Below are 26,617 nucleotides of genomic sequence, written 5' to 3' on the forward strand. Positions count from 1 at the left end.
TGGAGAAGACTCTTGAGAGTCCCTTGGACTACAAGGAGAGCAAACCAGTCAATCCTAAAGGAAATCAACCCTGAATATTCATTGAAAGGACTGACGTTGAAGCGCCAATACTCTGGCCACCTGATGCAAAGAGCTGACTCATGGAAAAGACCCTGATGCTGGGAAAGATTGAGCACAAGAGAAGGGGGTGACAGAAGATGAGATGGTTGGATGGCATCACCAACTCAACGGACATGAGTTTGAGTAAACTCAGGGAGATAAAGAAGGACAGGGAAGCCTGGCGTGCTGCAGTTCAAGGGGCTGCAAAGAGTCAGACACAACTTGGCGACTGAACAACAACAATCCTGACTGACAGTGAGTACACCTGGGGAAATTACTAACTATACTGGAAAAAGTATATTCTGAGAAGCATGACTTCCAGCAATGAACTAATGAGAAGGTAGGCTAATTCTCGCTCCCTGTTGCCCCCTCCCCTACTCCCAGGCCACAGAAACAAATTATAAAACAGGATGAAACTGACCAAAGAAATACAACAACCCAAGAAGCGTTTATGCTTTAAAAACTGCTCAACACTGAGTAAGAACAGTGAGAACCGCCGGTATTTGTGCCTGACTACTCCCACCCCACCATTCATCCACTCAGCAGATGCAGAAGTTCAGCAGAGTAGGGCAAAGCAGAACAAACTACAAGGCCTAGAGCCTTTGAAACTGGAATCAATGGAGATCGCTCAGGCTGAATGGGAGCGCAATGCACATGCCCCACTGTGCTGCCAGTGTGAATTTCAGCCAGCACGTGTGCAAGGAGCGAGAAGAGCTCGAGTAGGTTGAGGCTGTAGCTCATACACCTGTTTGCCACAACTACTGAGCCGGCACGCTGCAACCACTGAAGCCTGCACACCTAGAGCAGCCTGTGCTCCACAAGAAAAGTCGCCACAATAAGAAGCCCACACACCATAACAAAGAGTAACCCCTGCTTGCCACAACTAGAGAAAGCCCAAGCAGAGCAATAAAGATCCAGCACAGCCAAAAATAAATAAATAAAGCCTTTTTTTAAAACAGACTGCAAAGAAAAAATTAAGATAATTGGTAGCAATATAGCATTGAAATATCTATACAGAAAACTGTATCCATAACATAGAAGGCAAACTTCAGATGTTACACCAGTATTTAATTTAAAAGGGAGTAAGTGGGAAGGAAAGAAAATAATGGAAAGAAAAGCTAGCAATATAAAGAATGGAGAATTAAGATTCAACCTGAGGAAAATAACATTTTGGCTGAAGAAACTAAAACTGTATCACAAGCACAAAGGGGAAAAAAATTCTTTCTGAAATGAAGAAAAGAGACATTAGTTTAGTTTATACATGTGAGGGCCTACCTTTCAAGCAAAACAAACGACAATAAACTCAATCTGGAAACATCCTGGCAATTTCAAATACGATGATTTCAAATTTCAAATACAATTCAACTTCAAATGTGAATGAAACAGTTCTGCAGGCTTCCAAACAGAAAAAGAAAATAAAGCCAAAGGACCAAATAACAAAGTAGCATTAGATGTCTCTACAACATTAAATGTTTATTCTCTGGTTTTCTTGTAAGATACCTTTCCTTATTTTTCAAATTTGCTACAGTGAACATGCATTACCTTTCTAAGTGGGAAAAGAAAAACAAGTATTTTAAAAATAATTGGAATAGCCTTTCTTAAAAACTGATAGGTAAAAATCTGAAGAATGAATAGGAATTAGGTAAAGAATGCTAAGAAGAGCATTCTAAGCAGAAGTAAACAGAGACACAAAAGCCCTGCAATCGAAAGGCATTTTTCAAGCTTTCAAGGAGCAGGCTAAGGCTTAAGTAAGCAAGACAGGAAGTGAATGAAAAATGAAGCTGGAAAGATGGGCAAGGGTCAGATCTTATGAGTCAGGGACTTGCCTGGTGGTCCAGTGGTTAAGAATCCACCTTTCAATGCAAGAGACACAAGTTCAATCCCTGGTCAGGGAACTAAGATTCTACATGCTGTGGGACAACTAACCCCACATGCTGCAGCTAGAAAGCCTACATACCACAACTACAGAGTCCACCTACTCCTGAGTCTGTGTGCCACAGTGAAAGATCCTGCATATCCCAACTAAGACCTCAATAAATAAATACACATTTTTTAAAATAAAAACATCTTGTGGGTCAGGTTAGGGATATAAAATTTTATCATAGACTCCATCAGATATGACTCATATAAAGATTCTAAGCAGGGAGTTACTTAATTCTATTTAGGTTTATACGATCTCACTCTGGCCAAAACTATTTTAAAAAACAAAGTTGTAAGATTCACAATTCCCAATTTCAAAACTTACTACAGGGACTTCCCTGGCAGTCCAGAGTTAAGACTGTGCTCCCAGTGCAGAGGGTGCAGGTTTGACTCCTGGCCAGGGAAACTAGGAGCCCGTATGCCGTGCAGTGAAAAATTAAAACACAAAACTTACTACAAAATGACAGTAATGAAGTTAATGCAATACTAGCATTATAAAACAGGCATACAGATGACCTCAAGTCCAGAAACAAACCATTAGATTCATGGTCAACTAACTTTTGACAAGGATGCCAAGATAACTAAGTGAGGAAAGAGCACTCCTTTCAACAACTGATGCTAGGACAACTGAACATCCACGTGTAAAGGAATGAAGTTGAATACCTGTTCACAAAAATGAGCTCAAAATGAGCTAGAGACCTAAATGGAAGAGCTAAAATGGTAAAATTCTTAGACAAAAACAGAAGTGCAATTAGGTCATAGTTTCTTAGATACAACACCAAAAGTACAAGAGAAAAAGAAAGAACACATAAACTAGACTTCATCAAAATTTAAAACTTTTGTACTTCAAAGGACAATATCCTAAAAGTGAGAGACAAACCAAAAACTGGGAGAAGATATATGGAAATCACATCTCCAGTAAGGGAATTGTATCCAGAAAATATAAAGAACTCACAATTCATCAATAAGGACAAATAACCCAATAAAAAATAGACAAAAACTCTAAACAGATCTTCTCCAAAGAAGGTATACAAATAGTCAATTAGCACATGAAAAAATGCTCAACAGTGTTAGTCTTAGGAAAACGCAAATCAATACCAAAATGGGATACCACTTCAAACCCACTAAAGAGCAACAATAAAAAACACAGACAGTAACAAATGAAGATGCAGAGAAACTGAAACCCTCATTTATGCCAGTGGGTGGGACTATAAATCGGTGAGGGCATAGTCACTTTAGAAAACAGTAAGGCAGTTGCTCAAAAAATTAAACACAGAGTTACCATACCATCCAGCAATTCCACCCAGGAGAACTGAATACATGTGCCCACAAAAAGAACTTGTACACAAATGTTCGTGGCATCATTATTCATCACCAAAAAGTAGCAACAATCCAAACTGAGTAAATAATAAATGGTACATCCATGCAATAGAGTATTATTCAGTCATAAAAAGGACTACTGATATATGATGAACCTTAGAAACATTATGCTAATCGACTAAAGAAGCTCATAAAAGATCACATATTGTATGATCTCATTTATAAAAATATGCAGAAAAGGCAAACTTGTAGAGACAAAAATTAGTAGGTTCCTGGGGCTGAGGGGAAAGGGAAGATGGAAGTGACAAACATGTGGTTTCTTTTTGGGGTGATGAAAGTGTTCTAAACCCAGGTTGTGGGAAAATCTATGGTATGCAGATTACATCTTAATAATACTGCTTTTAAAAAAAAGGACTACACACTTATTAGGATGGCTCGAATAAAAAATTCTGACAGACAATATCAAGTGCTGACAAAGATAAGGAGCAACTTGTTCTCACACATTGCACAATGATACATCCACTATAAAAAAGAGTCTGGTGGAGTCAAATGACATATATGGGCAAAGAATCTAAAAAGGAGTGGATATATTGGACTGCAAGGAGATCCAACCAGTCCATTCTGAAGGAGATCAGACCTGGGATTTGTTTGGAGGGAATGATGTTGAAGCTGAAACTCCAGTACTTTGGAAACCTCATGTGAAGGGTTGACTCACTGGAAAAGACTCTGATGCTGGGAAGGATTGGGGGCAGGAGGAGAAGGGAACAACAGAGGATGAGATGGCTGGATGGCATCACTGACTCGATGGACGTGAGTCTCAGTGGGAGTTGGTGATGGACAGGGAGGCCTGGTGTGCTGCGATTCATGGGGTCGCAAAGAGCTGGACACGACTGTGCAACTGAACTGAACTGAAGCGTAACTGATTCACTCTTCTGTACAGCAGAAACTAACACAACATTTTAAATCAATAATACTCCAATAAAAATTAAAGAAAAAAAGAGTCTGGTAGAGTCTAATAAATGTATACTTATCATACAACCTAACAAGTGCACTCCTGAGTTCTATAGAAATGAAACCTACACTTCGGCTTGAGGCTCCAGAATGCTCAGTAGTTGTGGAGCCTGGGCTTAGTTGTTCCGTGGCATGTGAGATCTTCCTGGACCAGGGATCGAACCCATCCCCTGCATTGGCAGGTAGATTCTTAACCACTGGACCACCAGGGAAGTTCTTCTACTCTGAATTTTTAAAAAAGAAATTGCTAGGTCAAAGGGTGTAAGATGCGCTTGATTTTAAAACTTTTAATACATATTTTATTTACCTCTTTCTCATTACCCTACATTCAAATCTGACGAAATTTCTGCCAGCTCTCCCTTCAAAATATAGTCAGAATCCCACCACTTAACACTTCCACTAGGACCATCCAGATTCTCCACCAGGATTTCTGGAAGGTGCCCTAACTTCTACTCCTGCCCCCACAGTCTGTTCTCAACTCAACAGCCAAAGAGATCTTTCGAAAACTTAAGTCAGAATGTGTCAATCCTCTGCTCAAAGCCTGGTATTATCTTTCAAAATGGTCTTGAAAAGGTTTATTTGAAGACATCCAACACTAAATCTCACGTTAAATTCCTCTGTCTCATTCTACTCATTCTGTCAATAGTCATCAAAAGCACTGATGGAAGTCAGGCTTATTAACACTATTCCAAAACAGTAATTTGCTGTTCAAAGTGAAAATTAGAGGCTTAATAAGGACTCAAATGAAAGCAACTTCCTCTTCACTAAGGGACAGTTTGGGGTAAAGAAAACCCTGCCATGTATCCCAGCATGTGTCCTCACAACTTGATGGTTGAGTCAATTAACATAATTTGAGGTGATTTTTTTCAAGCCTTCATTACTGTTGTATTTTAAATTGAACACTGTCTTCCCCAACACACTTAGGGGAAAAAAGTATGTTCTATCTCCCCTTCCAAATATTCAAAAGCAAGTCAGACAGTAGTCAAAGGCCTTGTAAGAGATACAGAAAAGGAAAAGAAGAGGATTCTTGGCTTCCCCATAAATATTCCCCTTACTTTTCACTGTTTATGAAGCCTAAGGTCCTGTCTTTAGATGTTTCTTAACTTGAAGAATCATAACACATGAGTGCTACTTTACATCATTTGGTCCAAGGCCCAAGTAGCACATTCTTCTCACCACCTCTTTAAATCTTACCTGTTCTTCAAAGGTCACTCTTCATTTATTGGGTATATTTTACTTACTCCAAAAGATTTTAAAGATTTCCTGAAGCTCAGAAACCTTGTCTATGTCCCGTCCCCTACCACAGCATGCTTCACAGAGCTCAAGGTCGCAGTGTACACTGAGCCTTCAAAAAGCATCAGTAAACTACTCAGACTGAGAAGAAAATCTCTACAGAAAAGAGACTCTGCAGAGCCTGAGGCCTCTATTCATACCTCGATACTGAGTCTTCTCAATCTCCGGAGAAAAGTAGCTCTATAAGAAGGAAGTACAGTGCAAGCTTGTCTGATAATCACCGTTACACATCTGACCACTGAAAGACTCCCAGAAATAAAAGTTCTGGAGAAAAAGAAAAGGCTGGCATTATACTTCCATACTTGGATCACTGTAAATTTTACAAAATTTTCTAAGCAAACAGTTTCAGTCAACAAACATAGGGTGTAAGAGACTGGTAGTCAGCAGACTATGCCCAACACTCGGCACATACACACAGGCCCACATGTGCTCATGAGCACATTCTTTACACTCTTCCTTTAAAATCTGGGAAGTAGCCATGTGCTACATACAAAGATATTCTACGTAGATTTCCAGCAAAAGATAAATTATAGGAATGCAACAATCCCCTAAAAGCTTTCTTTCCTTTGTTAATCATTAGCTTCTTGCTTTCTGTGCTTATTCATGCCGATCAATGTGGCAAACAGAAACAGCCAATGGTACCTTGCCTTCTGTCCAAAGTCCTGTCTAGAGATGGTTTCTCTATTTGCTTCCAGCTTTTTAGCAAAAGGAAAAATTCATGTGTTTGAACTTGACGATTAGTAAGTGTCCAGGGGTTAATTTGAATGAGTTTTGTCATTCAGCAGAAATTTCAAATAAGCCCACAGCTGTAAAACCAATCTTCATGTCCGCTCATGATGAGAGTACCAACACAGGAACATCCATTTCTAGCCACCCCCTGGGGACCGGCACTAAAACAAATGGTGAGAAGACTACAGCATACACAACTGCTGATCTCTGGGAATCTACTGGGACTTTGGGAGTGTACTGGGATTTTGGTTTCAATAAACCTCATGGCCAGAAGGGAAAAAGCTGGACCTAGTGCCTCATAGTCAACAAAAGAGCCCGATTGCAGTACTTGGATGCAATCTCAAAAACAACAGAATGATCTCTGTTCGTTTCCAAGGCAAACCATTCAATATCATGGTAATCCAAGTCTATGCCCTGACCAGTAACGCTGAAGAAGCTGAAGTTGAACGGTTCTATGAAGATCTACAAGACCTTCTAGGACTAACACCCAAAAAAGATGTCCTTTTCATTATAGGGGACTGGAAAGCAAAAGTAGGAAGTCAAGAAACACCTGGAGTAACAGGCAAATTTGGCCTTGAAGTACAGAATGAAGCAGGGCAAAGGCTAACAGAGTTTTGCCAAGAGAACACACTGGTCATAGCAAACACCCTCTTTAAACAACACAAGAGAAGACTCTACACATGGACAGCACCAGATGGTCAACACCGAAATTAGACCAATTATATTCTTTGCAGCCAAAGATGGAGAAGCTCTATACAAAACAAGACAGGGAGCTGACTTTAGCTCAGATCATGAACTCCTTATTGCCAAATTCAGACTTAAGTTGAATAAAGTGGGGAAAACCACTAGACCATTCAGGTATGAGCTAAATCAAATCCCTTATGACTATACAGTGGGAGCGAGAAATAGATTTAAGAGACTAGATCTGACAGAGTGCCTGATGAACTATGGATGGAGGTTCATGACACCGTACAGGAGACAGGAATCAAGACCATCCCCAAGAAAAAGAAATGCAAAAAAGCAAAATGGTTGTCTGAAGAGATCTTACAAATAGCTGTGAAAAGAGAAGCAAAAAGCAAAGGAGAAAAGGAAAGATATAAGCATCTGAATGCAGAGTTTCAAAGAATAGCAAGGAGAAATAAGAAAGCCTTCCTCAGTGATCGATGCAAAGAAACAGAGGAAAACAACAGAATGGGAACAAATAGAGATCTCTTCAAGAAAATTAGATACCAAGGGAACATTTCACGCAAAGATGAGCTCGATAAAGGACAGAAATGGTATGGACCTAACAGAGCAGATATTAAGAAGAGGTGGCAAGAATACACAGAAGAACTGTACAAAAAAGATTTTCACAACCCAGATAATCACAAAGCTGTGATCACTCACACTCACCTAGAGCCAGACATCCTGGAATGTGAAGTCAAGTGGGCCTTAGGGAAGCATCACTACGAACAAAGCTAGTGGAGGTGATGGAATTTCAGTTGCGCTATTTCAAATCCTGAAAGATGATGCTGTGAAAGTGCTGCACTCAATATGTCAGCAAATTTGGAAAACTCAGCAGTGGCCACAGGACTGGAAAAGGTCAGTTTTCATTCCAATCCCAAAGAAAGGCAATGCCAAAGAATGCTCAAACTACCGCATAATTGCACTCATCTCACACGCTAGTAAAGTAATGCTCAAACTTCTCCAAGCCAGGCTTCAGCAATATGTGAACCGTGAACTTCCAGATGTTCAAGCTGGTTTTAGAAAAGGCAGAGGAACCAGAGATCAAATTGCCAACATCCACTGGATCATGGAAAAAGCAAGAGAGTTCCAGAAAAACATCTACTTCTGCTTATGCCAAAGCCTTTGACTGTGTGGATCACAATAAACTGTGGAAAATTCTGAAAGAGATGGGAATAGCAGACCACCTGGCCTGCCTCTTGAGAAACCTGTATGCAGGTCAGGAAGCAACAGTTAGAACTGGACATGGAACAACAAACTGGTTCCAAATAGGAAAAGGAGTATGTCAAGGCTGTATATTGTCACCCTGCTTATTTAACTTATATGCAGAGTACATCATGAGAAATGCTGGGCTGGATGAAACACAAGCTGAAACCAAGATTGCCGGGAGAAATATCAGTAACTTCAGATATGCAGATGACTCCACCCTTATGGCAGAAAGTGAAGAAGAACTAAAGAGCCTCTTGATGAAAGTGAAAGTGGAGAGTGAAAAAGCTGCCTTAAAGTTCAACATTCAAAAAACTAACATCATGGCATCCAGTCCCATCACTTCATGGTATATAGATGGAGAAACAGTGGAAACAGTGGCTGACTTTATTTTGAGGGGCTCCAAAATCACTGCAGATGGTGACTGCAGCCATGAAATTGAAAGACGTTACTCCTTGGAAGGAAAGTTATGACCAACCTAGACGGCACATTAAAAAGCAGCACATTACTTTGCCAACAAAGATCCATCTAGTCAAGGCTATGGTTTTTCCTGTGGTCATGTATGGGTGTGAGAGTTGGACTGTGAAGAAAGCTGAGTGGCAAAGAATTCATGCTTTTGAACTGTGGTGTTGGAGGAGATTCTTGAGAGTCCCTTGGACTGCAAAGAGATCCAACCAGTCAATCCTGGGGTGTTCATTGGAAGGGCTGATGTTGAAGCTGAAACTCCACCTGATGTGAAGAGCTGACTCATCTGAAAAGACCCTGATGCTGGGAAAGATTGGGAGCAGGAGGAGAAGGGAATGACAGAGGATGAGCTAGTTGGGTGGCATCACTGACTCAATGGACATGGGTTTGGGTGGACTCCGGGAGTTGGTGATGGACAGGGAGGCCTGGCGTGCTGCAGGGTCTGGGGTCGCCAAGAGTCGGACACGACTGAGCAACCGAACTGAATGTCTAGGACACAAATAGAGACAAGAGCACACGTTAAACTCAAGCATGGCATTTCTAAAGTTCAAATCCAATGAAATGATGTCTGGGAATTACTTCAAAAATATCTGAAGGCAGATGTGTGGGAAGGAGAGAAATTAGATGAGTACGAGTTAATCACTGTTGAAGCTGAGCAATGGGTACTTGAGGGCTCAACATAATTTATTTCTGCATATGTTTGAAAATTTTTATAATAAAAGGGTTAAATGAAATACAACAAAATAAAAAGTTCAAGTTACCAAGTTCTAACCTTCTCAGACTTATAAATCAGAGGGCCATGGCAGGCTAACCATTCCTATCCTAGATTCTTCACTTATGTTTATTGTCTTAGTCACCCATGAGAGACAACCCAAAGAAAAGAAAAAACAAATTTGCTCAAACTATACACTCTTATTCAGTTATTCAATTGGGCAATTTTCCCACCAACCTCTCAAGTTTAGAATATGAAATTATTCAAGTAACTACAATAGGAAAAATAGAAAAGAAGATGCCACTGAAATAATATAAAGGCAGCCTAGTATATTAGTCAGAAGACTTGGGCTCTAATCTGAAATTGATTTTATCTTAGCCATATGGAACTAGACAAATCACTGACCATCAAGTTCCTCATTCATAAAACTGGGATAATGATAAACTCTTTTCCAGATGTAATTAGAGTAGAAAGTGTAAGAAGTAAGACTAAAGAGACAGTGCAAAGATAAAGGAACACCTGCAAGTTCCCTTGGTTCCCACTGCTGCTGTGCCCATCAGGTGAGCAACGTGTGACAGGACCTCTGAAGAACACAGGCCTGTGGTACCCCTCATACACGGGCTTCGGCTCGTCCTCTAGCTTCATGTCTTGGCACTCCCCCCACGAAGCCTGCCCCTTTCAAGACCACCCCACACCCATGCCAGGCCCTCCACACACACCTGGCCTCTGCCCACGCTGCAGCCTCCTGTGTCAAGCCCCATTCTCTTTCGTACATGCCTCCTCAGTGCTCTTTACTCATCCCCCTTCCCCTCAAAATCAATTGCTTCCTCTTCTGTAACCTCAAGCCTTGGTAAAAACACTTTGGTTTGCACACTCCTGCACTGTATTGTGGTTAGTTTACCCCCACTAAACTATAAGCTCCCTTAGAGCACAAATTAAAACCCATTCAGCACTCACACAGCAGGTGCATTATTATCAAATAAAATATAAAGGAATTTATAGATGAATGAGCACTAGTGAAATCTTCTTTCTTAAATCTCCTTAAAATGCCTTTCTTCATCTGAAAGAAAGCAAATGTTCAACAAATAATGTCAAAAATGAAACCAGGAACTACAAATAAACAAAACCAAAGTAATCTGGAGGCCATGAAACAATTTTGCAATCCAAGTCATTATTCCAACTGAGTTTTTTCAATTGAATCTACAAAATTCATAGCAGATGGGGAAAACAACTTTTCCAAGACTTTGGAAAGAACCATACAGATATTAAGGTGGTAGCAAAAATATTTTAACTGTTATGATACTAATATTAATCAATGGAACAAAATAGAAAGCCTCAAAAAACAGCCCCAACTACATATATAAATTTTTAAACCAGTCACAAAACATTATTTAACTTTTGGCATTGGTTTTTCTGGGGCTTCCCTGTAGCTCAGTCAGTAAAGAATCTGCCTGCAATGAAGGAGACCTAGGTTTGACTCCTGGGTAGGGAAGATCCTCTGGAGAAGGAAATGGCAACCCACTCCAGTATTCCTGCCTGGAGAACCCCATGGACAGAGGAGCCTGGTGGGCTACAGTCCATGGGGTCACAAGAGTTGGACACGACTTAGTGACTAAACCACCACCACCATTGGTTTTTCAGTAGTCATATACAGATGTGAGAGTGGGACCACGAAGAAGGCCAAGCACCAAAGAACTGATGCTTTCAAACTGGAGAAGTGCTGGAGAAGACTCTTGAGAGTCCCCTGAACTGCAAGGAGAGCAAACCAGTCAATCCTAAAGGAAATCAACCCTGAATATTCATTGGAAGGACTGCTGCTGAAGCTCCAATACTTTGGCCACCTGATGCAAAGAGCCAATTCGTTGGAAAAGACCCTGATGCTTGGAAAGATTGAAGGAGAAGCCGGCAGCAGAGGATGAGATGCATTACCAACTCAATGAACATGAATTTGAGGAAACTCCAGGAGATAGTGGAAGACAGAGGAGCCTGGCATGCTCCAGTCCCTAGAGTCACAAAGAGTCAGAACACAACTTAGCGACTGAACAACAAAGAATAACTGGGTTCCCTCAACCACACTCCTACACTCACCCAGCTTCATCTATGGCAACCCACTATTTATTTTCTGATGCCTCACAAATCTATATGCAGCCGAAACTTCTATGCTAAATCCCAAGAACTGACCATTCAAACCGAAGGGATAAAATCTATCTGGATGTTCCACTGGGCCTGTCAAATTCAAAGAACACCAAATGGAACATATCTTCTCTAGTAAATCAATCCTCCTCTTCAGTCTTCTCTACTGGTAAATGAACCACATCCTCCCAAATGCACAAGCTAAAAATCTGGGAGCCTTTCTGTTGCTTCTTCCTTAATCTCTTCATACACAGCAGGTAAAGTCCTGTCAATTCTTCCTCCTTTATAGCTCTTGAATCTTTTCTTCTCCCTTTTCTTCCCTTGCTGGTATGGCTTTAATTCTCACCCTCATCTTATTCTCAAAGATAATCCACAGCCTACTGACTAGTACTCTCTGACTTCCTTTAATCAGTTCATTCACTATCCTGTTTCAGGAGAGATCTCTCTAAAATGTAAATAAACTTATGACACTTCCCTGCTTAAAACCCTTCAATGGCTTTCTACTTCTTTCAGAAAAAAATCCTTACCATAACATAAGGCCCTTCATGATCTAGTCCTCACCTGCCCCTCAGCCTCTGCTTTTACTACTCCACATCATCAACACCCCCAATGCACACACACACACTCTCACCCAACACTGCCTTCATCTTAACAACCTGAGCACCACTTACGACTCCTACTCGTCCTTCAATATTCAGTTTCAAGACTATCTCTCCTAGGAAGCTTTCCTCACAGCTCTCTGCTTCATATGACACAGGTATCCTTCCTAGTGCCCTTGTACTTACCCATATCTTATTTCTTCTTATGTAATTCATCTTTCTTCAGTAGATTGTGAACTCCTTGAAAATAGGGACTTTTGAATGAGTTAATGGATTCTTGATTGCCAATAAGTTAATATAACTAGATTCTATGAGTGTAATTAGTTGTAAAGATACTGACTACATCTTTATCCTACCTGCATATTGAGCATCAATAAATAAGTGTTCCGTGAACCCACTAAAATTTTTTCTCACTAAAACCCCAGACAGCTAACACTTCACTATAATTACACTATAATTAGAATATTGATCAGTCTTTCTTCCTGATTCCAATGTGAAAATACGGTTTGACTATATTCAGAAAGACTAAAGTATAAAGTTCAATTCTTGTTTTTCCCCCTCTGGCCCTTGCGCTTCTAATCCACTTTCTTTATTGATCAGTCTATTTCATCTGCCTCTATCATTTCACTCTCATTGATGAATAGATCAGAATCTTACTTTTTTTTGTACTCTCTAAGTCCCACTGCAACAAACCAGAAGATAAAGTAGCACTTCTGTCCCAGAATCATTTTACATAAAAGGAAACTGAAGCTCAGAAAGAATAAGTAACTCATTTAAGATATCAATACCTGGCAAACCAAGCTGGAACCCAGGTCTGGCTCTAAAACTATGACGACAATTCCATGGTGCTTCCCTAGGCCTGGCATGAACAAAAAGCAACACAGGCAACATGAATATGCAAATGAAGAGAACTTAAAACTCTGGCAGTGTTATAAGGCTTTCATTAGCCTATGGTTTAAAAAATGCACCTAGCTTTTGAATTATCCTATTTCAGTCATCTCAGATCTAATTAGAATGATAGAAGAAAACTCTAAATCCATGTATGCATTCTGCTTTATTTGCATAAACAAATACCATGCATTTTTGCACACTTTCTGCAAGTCCCTGATGACTTTATCAAGATGGGATCAAGAATGGAGAGCTAGATCTGATGCTAAGAGATAATAGACATACATGAAAGGCAAAAACTAGCAGGTCAAGTAGCTCTACAATTCCTGTTTTTCTGCAGTTTAGTTTTGCTTCAGCACAATCACTCTCAAATGTAAATAAATTCCCACTTCTGTCAAGAGAAATTATGTGTCTGACACAAAGTTACTCAGAGCTGGAATTCTGCGACCTTCTTCATAAAAATTTGGGTATCAAATCTTTGATTAGAAATCACTATTAAAATAATTTATATGAGAAAAATTGAAATTTGCCTTTATACTCTTATATTCCTGTACCTTACTAAAGATTATATAGTATAGGGTGTGGTTGGTATATTTTTCCAGAGTAGACCTCTTCCTTCAGTTCAATAATAAATGGATAAAATGCAATTCCCAGTAACAATACCCAAAATGTGGAGCATTCTTGCTATAAAACCTTACTCTTACATGTGAAATGCCAGGCTGGATGAAGCATAAGCTGGAATCAAGACAGCTGGGAGAAATATCAATAACCTCAGAAATGCAGATGACACCACCCTTATGGCAAAAAGTGAAGAACCAAAGAGCCTCTTGATGAAAGTGAAAGAGGAGAGCAAAAAAGTTGGCTTAAAACTCAACATTCAAAAAACTAAGATCATGGCATCCGGTCCTATCACTTCATTGGAAACAGATGGGGAAACAATGGAAACAGTGAAAGACTTCACTTTCTTGGGCTCGAAAACACTACTGATGGTGACTGCAGCCATGAAATTAAAACATGCTTGCTCCTTGGAAGAAAAGCTATAACCAACCTAGGCAGCATATTAAAAAGTAGAGACATTACTTTGCTTACAAAGGTCTGTCTAGTCAAAGCTATGATTTCTCCAGTAGTCACTTGTGGATGTGAGAGTTGGACCATAAAGAAATCTGAGCACCAAAAAATCAATGCTTTTGAACTGTGGTGTTGGAGAAGACTCTTGAGAGTCCCTTGGACTGCAAGGAGATCCAACCAGTCCATCCTAAAGGAAATCAGTCCTGAATATTCACTGGAAGGACTGATGCTGAAACTCCAATACTCTGGCCACCTGATACAAAAAACCGACTCACTGGAAAAGATGCTGATGCTGGGAAAGATTGAAAGCAAGAGGAGAAGGGGACAGCAGAAGATGAGATGGTTGGATGGCATCACCGACTTGATGGACATGCGTTTGAGCAAGTTCCAGGCATTGGTGATGGACAGGGAAACCTGGCGTGCTGCAGTCAGCTGGACATAGAAGGCAGGAGGAGAAGGGGATGACAGAGGACAAGCTGGTTGGATGGCATCACCAAAGAGCTGGACACAACTGAGCAACTGAACTAAACTGACAGGATGACAAGTGGGAGTTGGAAGTGACAGGTAAGGAGTGCACAGTTTCTTGAAAATGTTCTAAAGTTGACTGTAATAAGGGTTGCACAGGACTTCACTGGTGCCTCAGTGCTAAAGAATCTGCCTGTCAACGCAGGAGATGAAGGTTTGATCCCTGGGTCAGGAAGATCCCCTGGAGAAGGAAATGGCAACCCATTTCAGTATTCTTGCCTGGGAAATCCCATGGACAGAGAAACCTGGCGGGCTATAGTCCATGGGACTGCAAAAGAATCTGGCACAACTATAGCAATTAAACAACTAAAATATACCAGACATACTAAAAAAAATTATACCTTAAATGAGCGAATGTATGAAATGTGAATGATAGCTCAATAAAGCTGCTACCAAAAATAGAAGAAAGTAGGCTGGGCCCTATTAATGAAACTTTTTAGGGCAACTGCTACTAAAACAGAAGACTTTTTCTTTTTATTGAAGGGTAGCTGACTTACATTACTATATTAATTTTAGGTGTACAACACAGTGATTTAGTATTTTTAAACATTACAAAAAGGTCACTACGATAAGTCTAGTTACCACCTGTCACCATACAAAGTTATTACAATATTTAACTACATTCCCTATGCTGTATATTACATACCCAAGATTTATTTTATAACTAGAAGTAATTCTTAATATCCCTCACCTATAAAAGATTTAAACAGGATCCAGAGTCTCCTAACAAAATACCACAAAGGTCCAGGATACAATCAAAAGTCACTCATCAAAAGCCAGTATAAAAGTATGTTTAACCATAAATTTAATCCAGGAAACAATGGAGTCTCAGTTTCCCTGGAACCTCTTAATAGCGTATGGAATGGCTCTCAGAATTTTGTTGTTCAGTCGCTCAGCCATGTACAAGTCTTTGTGACCCCATGGACTGCAGCTTGCCAGGTTTCCCTGTCCTTCACTATCTCCCAGAGTTTGCTCAAACTCATGTCCATCAAGTTGGTGATGCCATCCAACCATCTTGTCCTCTGTCATCCCCTTCTCCTCCTGCCTTCTATCTTTCCCAGCATCAGGGTCTTTTCCAATGAGTCAGTTCTTCGTATCACGTGACCCAAGTATTGGAGCTTCAGCACCAGTTCTTCCAATGAATATTTACGGTTAATTTACTTTAGGATTGACTGGTTGGATCTCCTTGCAATCCAAGGGACTCTGAAGAGTCTTCTCCAACACCACAGTTCAAAAGTATCAATTCTTCGGTGCTCAGCCTTCTTTATGGTCCAACTCTCACATCTGTCATGACTACTGGGAAAACCATAGCTTTGACTAGACAAAACTTTGTTGGCAAAGTGATGTCTCTGCTTTTTAATACACTGACTAGATTTGTCACAGCTTTTCTTCCAAGGAGCAAGCATCTTTTAAGTTCATGGTTGCAGTCCACAATGACTTTGGAGCCAAAGAAAATAAAATCTGTCACTGTTTTCATTGTTTAGTCAATGGGTAAAGGTAAGTAATGAGCTTTCCTGAATTCTGTGAGCCTTTACAGCAAATTACACACCTGAGGACGGAGTTGTTAGAAGCCTCAATTTATTGCCAATTGGCTTCAAGTACAGGTCACAACCTAGGACTTGGGATTGGTCTGAAGTTGAGAGGAGTCTTGTGGGACTGAGTCCTGAATCTATGGAGTGAAGTGACTCAGTCGTGTCCGACTCTTTGCGACCCCATGGATTGTAGCCTACTATGCTCCTCCATCCATGGGGTTTTCCAGGCAAGAATACTGGAATGGGTTGCCATTTCCTTCTCCAGAGGATCTTCCTGACCCAGGGATCGAACCCAGGTCTCCCACACTGTAATCTATGGAGTCTGCACTAAATCGAGGTATTAACAGTAATAATTAAGTTAAAGTGTAGAATACTCAGTTGCTGTCTGGAGAATTGAGAACTATTTAATGAGGGAAAAACCTATGTATTTAGTATCAGAAATGCCGTGAATAGTGTAAGAAACAATAATTTACCTTTGGGCATAATCACAGACCTCAAGAAAATCCTAGTTATGAGAAAAATGGGCCCATGAGAAATGATTTAAATAAAATCTGGGGGGTAGGATGAGAGGTGGGAGGAAGGCTCAAGAGGAAAGGGATATATACATACATATATATAAATATAAAATGATGACTGACTCGCATTGTTGTATGGCAGAAACTCACAACATTGTAAAGAAATTATCCTCCAATTAAAAAAAATTTTTTTAATGTGATAAGTACTTTAACAGGTAAATGTACAAAGTCAGGAAAGTAACCATGCCAACAAAAGTGACATTTATGTTGATTTTTAAAGGATGAGTTAAATGCTATATATAGCTCCTCACCATTCTCAGTCCCTCTTAGAGCTCTCAAGCCAGTTCTCAGCCTTTGCTGCCTATTACTGCTGCATGGGAAAGATTTTTTTAAATGAAAAGGTCTGGCCCCACAGCAGACCAAGACTCAGAATCTCTATGGAGGCCTTGATCCCCTCATCCTCAACCTTTAAAAGCTCCCAGGTAGTTTTAAAGTAGAGCCTGGGTTGAAATCTGTTCAGGAAAAACATAACCCAGGCCACAAGCAATCTTCTGGCAATGAGGAAAGAAAAGAAAAGGATTTCAGATAGCAACAATAGGATCCATGGCAGATATAATGATAAGAGAGAAGAGGATTCTAAGGTTTCTAGGGTACAGAACTTAAAATAGGAGGTTTGTGGATGTCCTTGAGGCAGCTATGAGTAAGAAGAGAAAGGACAAAATACCCAAGTTTGAAGTACAAGTATCCAAGTATAGTTATCCGACAGACAAACATATGAAATACCTGAAGTTCTTGAAAAATGAGGACTGGATATATACCGTTACAAACCAAAAACATACAGGTGCTACCAGAAGCCATGAACGGAAGTGTAATACCACAAACTAGAGGACAGGGGAGAGAACAGAAAACAAAATCCTAAGGAATACCACTAATCTGAGGGAAAGTACATCAAGGCAATGTTTTGTTTTGGTTTGTTTTGGATGGTGAAAACCTGAGCATGTGTGCAAGCTGAGAAAAAAAGAGAATACAGAATATGAAACATGTTAGCCTCAGAAAGTAATACCTTCTTCCTCTGATAAAAGAAAAGGTGATCAGAAATCAGACAGGTACAAGCACACTGAAAAACGACAGACCCTTAAGGGTTCAGGGCTGATGCTCACCAATTCTGCGAAGAGGCAAAATAAGCAATGTAAAGAAATCAAGAGTAAGATAAGCCAAGAAGAGAAGAATGGTAAAGATCTAGAAATAGCAATGAGGTCTAGGTACATAAGAGGTACATGGGGAGTGAGTCAAAGGATCTCCAGGCAGCACGACCAAAGTTGAAATCCAAAAGTTTCGAGCAGCACCAGCAGCTCAGTCACACGCTCTCCTCAAGCCTCCAGGAGCAGAAAAAGCCAACTGTTTGATTCATCCAGGCTTGGAAATCATCAGAGCAAATGAGCAGGAATGGCTTGAGGCCAGTAACACGGCTTTTATAATTTTCAAAAGTCAAACTTATTTTATTCTTTTTAAAAACTGACTCTAGTTATTTCCTCTGATAGCCAGAAAGGGGGGCGGGGGTGGCTAATTCCTCTTTCACTCTGAGAGAACTTGTCAGAACTTCCACTCCTAAGCATTTCTGATCCTTTCCACGGTTGATTCCAAGAAATCTAAACCTGATTTCTCGAGGCTCTTAAAGGATGAAAATTCACTGCAGGGCTGGACTATCCAGCTGGGAGGTAAACACGATAAACCCTTCTTAGACACAATGCAATTTCAACTAGGAGGTGGGGGCTCTTCCTTCCCTAAAAATAAAAGTTCAGCAAACACTGGAAATGGGGTGGTGGGACTAAGTTGCAAACCTTATTAAGAACTCTTTACAAAGCCAATTATTATAAAACAATACATGACCCAAAGATGGCAAAATTCAATTCTTCGGAATGACTGCTGTAAGTAAATAACTGACAATGCAATCTCTTCGTCACACTTGGAGGTGCCTAATTCATCCTGCCACCTCTCATACTACTCTTGAGGTACTGGTTACTGGACGTCTTGCTACCACTATCTGGAGGGCACAAAGGCCTCAAAGGAGACAGAAGGTAACATGCGTAAGCACCTACCACGTACCAGACCTACTGTGTGCCAAACTCTAAGCAACACACTTTACATGTTATGGGTGTAGCTCATTTAAAGACGACTTATGCTTAAACTATAGACCGGGCACTCAGGAGAGGAGCAGTGTCTGAAGGTTTAAGCGTAGAGGAAAAGATGTGTTAGCGACGGTGGGTGATGAAAACGGAGAGAGAAGGGGCGAGTTGGGAAAGGAAAGCATCTGGGGGCAAAAGGCAAAACCCAGGGATACATGGCGTGGGGTGGGGGCGGGGGGCGGGAGGGCGCGAGTGAAATGCCTAGAGGACCCAGTATAGGGGGGAAAGAATGGGGTGAGCCTGGGGAAGGGAAGTCCGGGTAGAGATGAGGGCAGAAGTCCGATCTCATCCCCGGAAGGCGCCCCGAAGGACTGCGGAGGCTGGGAAACTGCCGGCCCAGCCTGAGGGACAGGAAGGCGGGGAGGGGGCGGGAGAGAGCGGAGGCTGACCACGGCGGGGGCGAGTCGGGCCACGGGGAAGCCCGAGGCAGGGAAACGCGGGCGCCGAGGACAGGGGTGCGGGCTCCGGAGCGGGGCCCGGCCGGGCGGGGACACGGGGCTCCGCGCTGAGGGGGCGGGGCTGGACTAGCCCCGGGGGAGATACGCGGGCCGGCGGCGACTGGGGCCGAGGGTTGCCGGGACAGACGCGGCCGGGACTCGGAGCCAGGTGAGCGGCGGCAGGAAGACAGAGGGGCCGGGGCGGCGCGCCGCAACGAGCGCGGCGTCCCCCTTACCTGGAATGAGTGAGGAGCCGCCGCGCCGCCTCCTCAGCATCCTGGGCTCAGCCGCTACTGCCACGGCCCTAGGTGGGGGCCATTCCGCCCACCCCGGGAGCCCGCCCTCACCGCCAGGCGCCAGCTGCTGCCAGCACGGCCCGGCCCCGAGGAGCTGCGCTGACACGACCCGCGCCCGCGGCCGCCTCAGCAGCGACTCCCGCCGTCGCCGCCTCAGCGCCCGCAGCCGGCCTCCCGGGCAGGCACGGGATCACACACGTGCGGCGATTGGTTGCCCGGCGCCCGGCCGGGCGATGTGTCGGTCTCTCTGATTCGTGGGTTCCACAGGCTGCCCTCCGAGTGGGGCGGGGCTCGGCCTCCCGCCGGCCCGGCAGGCACTGAGGAGAGGGGTGGGTCTGACGTCGGGGCCGCGCGGGCGGCCCTGAGTCCCGGCGCGTGCGCGCGCTCCCCGCAGGGTTCTGAGGCCGCCACCTGTGTGAGGGGCTGGTCGCCAAGCAACGGTGCGCGCGACCTAGCTGGGGGTAGCGGGGAGGCCGCGGGCAGGCGGCGGTCCACGCAGCCCCAACCCCCACCGTGGGTGGCCTTCATCCTGGAAACCTGGGACCCGACAGGAGAAGGAGCTTTCCCAAGAAATCCTCCCTCTGCCTGTCCCTGCTTCAGATAGCACCTCAGTGCTTGCTACTAGCAGAGGAGCTTTCACCTCATCAGGGTGATTCGAAAGTGCAAATATCACATTCGCACAAAATTATATTCCACACCAAAGTGTAAATGACTGAGAATGGATTCTGTACCCACCAGAGAGGCGGAAACCCCGATACCTGAAAGAAAGTGAAAACTAGGAGAGGAGGAAAAAGGCAAAGAGAAGGGGGACACTGGGGAGAGGGCTGAAATTTCACAACTGAAAAATAACCATTCCTGTTCACAGGTCCTTCCTGCGGACATATCCACAGCACGTTCTGTCGAAACAGTCATTTCAGCTCTGTGAACACAGACTGGAAAAAGCATGGGCTCAGAAATCTAACAGCTGCATCAAAAATTCCTGTCTACAATCTTGGAATGAGTTTTGTTGTCTGTAGAATGAGGTCTGTAAACCTCATGAGAGTTGCTGTAAAGATCAAGTGTACCTATGTGCTTGGTCATATCTGACTGTGACCCCACCACGCTCCTCTGTCCATAGGCTTTCCCAGGGAAGAATATTGGAGTGGTTTGCCATTTCTGCCTCCAGGGGACCTTCCCTACCCGGGGATAGAACCGCATCTCTTCCATTGCAGGCAGATTCTTTACCGCTGAGCCACTGGGGATGCCCAAGTTCAAGTGAGGTCCACACAAAAATGTCTACAGGAATGTTCATAGTACCCTTAACTCATTATAGCCAATAAAGTGGAAAAAACCCAGATGTCCATCAGCTAATTAATGAATAAGTAAAATATGACATAGCCACACAATGGAATATTACTTGACGATAAACAGGAGTGAAGTACTGATAAACGCTACAACAGGGCTGAATTTTGAAAGTGTCCTGCTAAATGAAAGAAGCCAGTCTTGAAAGACCACATACTATATGAGCCCCTTTATATGAAATGTCCAGAACAGGCAAATCCATAGAAAAAAACAAGTATATTAGTGGATGCCTTGGACTGAGGGGGAAGTAATTGCTAATGGCTATGGGGCTTTTTGATGGGAGGGAGTGATTGATGAAAATGTTCAAAAATTGGTTGAGGTGATAGTTGTGGAATTCTTTGAATATATTAAAAAAACCCACTGAATTGTTTTCTTGAAGTCAGTGAGTTATATGGTATGTGGATTATATCTGAATAAAGCTGTTATTTTTTTAAACTAGCAAATAAGGTAATAAACCTCCAAGAGCCTCAGGCTGTGGCGCCTCTCTAAGAACAAGGGATCAGTATATCTGGTTGTTTTCCCTTTATTTGATTGGCAAAATCTTGTAAGCAATTCGATCTGACAAAATTTAAAGAAATACCCACCTTGATGTTTTCTCTTTGGAACATTTAAATCAAATTAGGAAGCTGATCTGATCTGACCCAAGCTCCTTTGGGGTAGCAGAAATAGACCACTAGGATTAGAAAGCTCATCAAAAGAAAGGGAGCAGGACTCCCCTGGTGGTCCAGTGGCTAAGATTCTTTGTTCCCTATGCAGGGGACCCGGGATTGATCCCTGGTCAGGGAACTAGATCCCACAGGCCACAACTAAAGACCCCACATGCCACAACAAAGATCAAAGATTCCCTGTGCCATGCAACTAAGACCCGATACAACCAATTAAATGAATAAAACAAATATTAAAAAGAGAAGAAAATGAGCAACTTTGGCAGGCAGAGAGCAAGAGGAAAGGGAAAGAACACAACATTCTACAAGGTGATTTAGATACACCTGCACCCAAAGTGGTTTGACTAACCAGTCTTTTACCATTAAGAGCTGTGTCCCATTCCACTTCCTGCATTCCAGACTGCTTCAGGGAAACAGCTCACCCTGACCTGAGTAATCTTGAAGCCACAGACAGCACCATGGGGCATTAATCCCTTAAACATAGCCACTGCCAGCCTCTCTCCATGAGCCAGAAATGCAGCTTCTGAAATGACCTCCACAACACCCAGAAAACACTTCACCCACCTACAAGACCTGGGGGGGAAAAAAAATTGAGTAGCCAGGTAGGAGCTTGGTGCTGGTATCTCTCATATAAACTCTGAGAACAAATTCCAGATGTAGGGAATTCCATAAGAATGGGGGACGTGAATCCCGGTGAAATCTGGCAGGGATGTCAGCTCCTTGCGTGTCCCATGACAGGATGCTTCCCTGAACAAGACAGCTTCAGGTCGCCCAGGGACCACACTGTCTCTAAAAAAAAAAAAAAAAAAACAGCTGCAAATAAGGAGCTGCTTGATCTGAAGTAAAGCTCCATGGCTGTAAGGGAACAAGGTTTTTCTGCTTTTGAAAGCTACCCCAACCCATACAGTATATGTAAGAAAAAAGACTCCAAAATATACTCTTAAAAGAACACAGTTAAAAACAGTATATATAGTATGCCCATTTGTATTTTTTCAAGTATACAAAGACACACAAACACATGCACACTTGTGATTTTCAGAGATCAAATCAGTCAATCCTAAATGAAATCAACCCTGAACATTCATTGGAAGGACTGATGCTGAAGCTCCAAAACTTTGTTTGGCCACCTGATGTAAAGAACCAACTCATTGGAAAGGACCCAGATGCTGGGAAAGATTGAAGGAGTGACAGAGGATGAGCTGGATAGCATCACCAACTCAATGGATATGAGTTTGAGCAAACTCTGGGAGATAGTGAAGGGGAGCCTGGCGTGCTGCAATCCATGCCAGGATCGCAAAGAATCAGACACAATTTAGCGACTGAAAAACAATAATAAAAACTGACAATGGTAGTTGCTTCTGCGAAGGAAACTGAAGAACTTGGGCACAGGAGAGAGAAAGACATCTATTTTTTACTACGCATACCTTCTGGCACTTTTTGAAATGTTGTGCCCTGTGCTTGGATTATCTATTTGAAATGAATAAATATGTAATTTTTTAAAGACTCTTTTCTGGAAAACTCACTGATCAAGCCTTTATGAACATCCAGTTCACACAGCATATGTATTGCCCTGTGTCATTTAGTGACTCTCAGGTTCACCACATATACTCTGAATGCCCTGGATCTCTTTTCCCTCCCCAGCTATATACCTCTTCCAGGTGATCAACTCAGATTCAGAGACCTCACTTGAGAGCCTGGACAGCTTCTCCCTCTGACCAATAGGCAGTTCAAAGGACTCAGAGACTGCTTCTTCCAAACAGTCTGGCAGGTCCAAGAAAAGAGAAGAAGTGGACGAGTGTTCACTGACACCCCAGTGAGCACCCGGATGCCACTGCCATCTTCTAGGTCAACTTTTACCCTGCTTCTGCCTCAGAGAGTCATCTCCCAGCAAGCAGCCCAGCCCTCCAGAGCTTTTATTTTCTTCCCCAACTTTCCTTTTCTGAGACCCTCTCCATCTCTTCCTCTCACCTCTGCCACCACTCTTTGGTTTTGCTTTGGTTTCTTTTATTTGGACTGAGCCATGCAGCTTATGGGATCTTAGTTCCCCAACTAGGGATCAAACGTGGGGCCTGGGCAGTAAGAGTTCTGAGTCCTAACCATTGGGAAACTGGGGAGCTTTTTTTGGTTCCATTGGTTTCTGGAAGGACAAAAGTACAGCAGCTCCCCACAAATGGCACTTCCATTCCAGGATCTGGCATAGAGAGAGGATGGGGGACAGAGAGGGTCTCAGAAAGGGAAAGCTGGGGAAGAAACTCATGCCAAAGGTATTACTTTTTTATTCTCTGTCTCGGACCAAGAGAGCTGGAAATGAGGGTCAGCAGCAAGGGGTTTAGAGAAGGCATCTGGATTTAGAAAAGGCAGAGGGAGCAGAGATCGAATTGCCAACATCCATTGGATCATCAAAAAAGCAAGAGAGTTCCAGAAAAAAACATCTACTTCTGCTTTATTGACTACGCCAAAGCCTTTGATTGTGTGGATCACAACAAACTGTGGAAAATTCTGAAAGAGATGGGAATACCAGACCACCTGACCTGCCTCTTAAGAAACCTATATGCAGGTCAAGAAGCAACAGTTAGAACTGGACATGGAACAACAGACTGGTTCCAAATAGGAAAAGGAGTAAGTCAAGGCTGTATATTGTCACCCAGCTTATGTAACTTATATGCAGAGTACATCATGAGAAACGCTGGGCTGGAAGAAGCACAAGCTGGAATCAAGATTGCCGGGAGAAATATCAATAACCTCAGATATGCAGATGACACCACCCTTATGGCAGAAAGTGAAGAAGAACTAAAGAGCCTCTTGATGAAAGTGAGAGAGGAGAGTGAAAAAGTTGACTTAAAGCTCAACATTCAGAAAACTGAGATCATGGCATCTGGTCCCTCCCATCACTTCATGGTAAATAGATGGAGAAACAGTGGAAACAGTGGCAGACTTTATTTTTTTGCACTCCAAAATCACTGCAGACGGTGACTTCAGCCATGAAATTAAAAGACACATGCTCCTTGGAAGAAAAGTTATGACCAAACTAGACAGCATATTAAAAAGCAGAGACATCACTTTGCCAACAAAGGTCCATCTAGTCAAGGCTATGGTTTTTCCAGTAGTCACGTATGGATGTGAGAGTTGGACTGTGAAGAAAGCTGAGCGCCGAAGAATTGATGCTTTTGAACTGTGGTGTTGGAGAAGACTCTTGAGAGTTCCTTGGACTGCAAGGAGATCCAGCCAGTCCATCCTAAAGGATATCAGTCCTGAGTGTTCATTGGAAGGACTGATGTTGAAGCTGAAACTCCAATACTTTGGCCACTGGATGTGAAGAGCTGACTCATTGGAAAAGACCCTGATGCTGGGAAACATTGAAGATGGGAGGAGAAGGGGACAACAGAGGATGAGATGGTTGGATGGCATCACCAACTCAATGGAAATGAGTTTGAGTAAGCTCTGGGAGTTGGTGATGGACAGGAAGGCATGGTGTGCTGCAGTTCATGGGGTCGCAAAGAGTCAGACATGACCAAGCGACTGAACTGAACTGAGCAAGGGGTTTGGACACAGATAATGGGGAGGACAGGCTCCCTTTGCTATGCAAGTGAAGGAGCAGAGGTTCTTCAGAGAGCACAGAAATGGCCTTGGGAGGAAGTAGAGAAGTGGGGACACAGAGTTCTCAAGGGTAAAGGCAAAAATGGTGATGATACAAAGTCGTTTGTCTACCTGATCCTCCATCCTGTTTCCAGGACAGGGCTTGGCACTGGTCAAATGAATGGATGAGTGAGTGAATGGATAGATGATTAGCAAAAACTGAAACTGGGGCTTCCCAGGCGGCTCAGTGGTAAAGAATCTGCCTGCCAATGCAGGAGACATGGGTTTGATCCCTGATCCGGGAATATCCCACACAAGCGGAACAACCAAGCCCGTGTGCCACAACTATTGAGCCTCAGGAATGCTCAGGAACTGCAGCTACTGAAGCCCACATGCCCTGGAGCCTGTGCTCTGCAACAAGAGAAGCCACTGCAATGAGAAGCCTGCCCACCACAACTGGAGAGTAGCCCCCGCTCACAGCAACTAGAGAAAAAGCCTGAGCAGCAACAAGACCCAGCACAGCCAATAAATAAATAAATAAAATTATTTTTTAAAAAAACACCTGCAGCTGCTAAATAGACATTTCTCTAAATGGCATATGAGAGTGAAAGTGAAGGTCACTCAGTCATATTTGACTCTTTGTGACCCCATGGACTATACAGTCCATGGAATTCTCCAGGCAAGAATACTGGAGTGGGTAGCCTATCCCTTCTCCAAGGGATCTTCCTGACTCAGGAATCGAACTGGGGTCTCCTGCATTGCAGGCGGATTCTTTACCAAATGAGCTATGAGGGTATCCCAAAAGATGGCATATGGATGGCCAATAAGCACATTGAAGATGCTCAACATTGCTAATTATTAGAGAAATGCAAATCAAAACTCCAGTAAGGTACCACCTCATACCGGTCAAAATGGAGAACTTGTGATACAGTACAGAGAACTCAGCTTGTTGCTCTTTGATGACCTAGATGGGTGGGATGGGGGTTGGGGAGGGAAGTCCACAAGGGAGGGGATATACGTATACATATAGCTGATTCACTTCATAGTACAACAGACACTAACACAACCTCATAAAACAATTATGCTCCAATTAAAAAAAGAGTCTACAAATAAATGATGGAGAGGGTGTACAGAAAAGGGAACTCTCCTACCCTATTGGTGGGAAGGTAAGTTGGTACAACCAGTATGTAAAACAGTATGGATGATCCTCAGAACACTAAAACTAGAGTTGCCATATGGTCCAGTAAGCCCACTCGTGGGCATATATCCAGGCAAAACTACAGTTCAAAAAGATACATGCGCCTCTGTAATAGTGCTCACAGCAGCACTATTCACAATAGCCAAGACAAGAAAACAAATGTCCATCGAGAGATGAAAG

At 42.8% G+C, this 26,617-nt stretch overlaps 1 protein-coding gene across 1 annotated transcript in view; it reads right to left on the reverse strand.

The window, feature by feature from the left end:
- The window catches only part of TPST1 (tyrosylprotein sulfotransferase 1), a 90,151-nt gene extending 70,385 nt beyond the window's left edge, over window positions 1-19,766 (reverse strand). The window contains exon 1 of the mRNA XM_068967967.1: window positions 19,598-19,766. The gene's annotated coding sequence lies outside the window, so the exon portion shown is untranslated. The remainder of the gene's footprint in view (window positions 1-19,597) is intronic.
- Window positions 19,767-26,617: the final 6,851 nt, after the last annotated feature.

This window comes from Capricornis sumatraensis, chromosome 3, assembly GCF_032405125.1.
Source record: "Capricornis sumatraensis isolate serow.1 chromosome 3, serow.2, whole genome shotgun sequence".
NCBI lineage: Eukaryota > Metazoa > Chordata > Mammalia > Artiodactyla > Bovidae > Capricornis > Capricornis sumatraensis.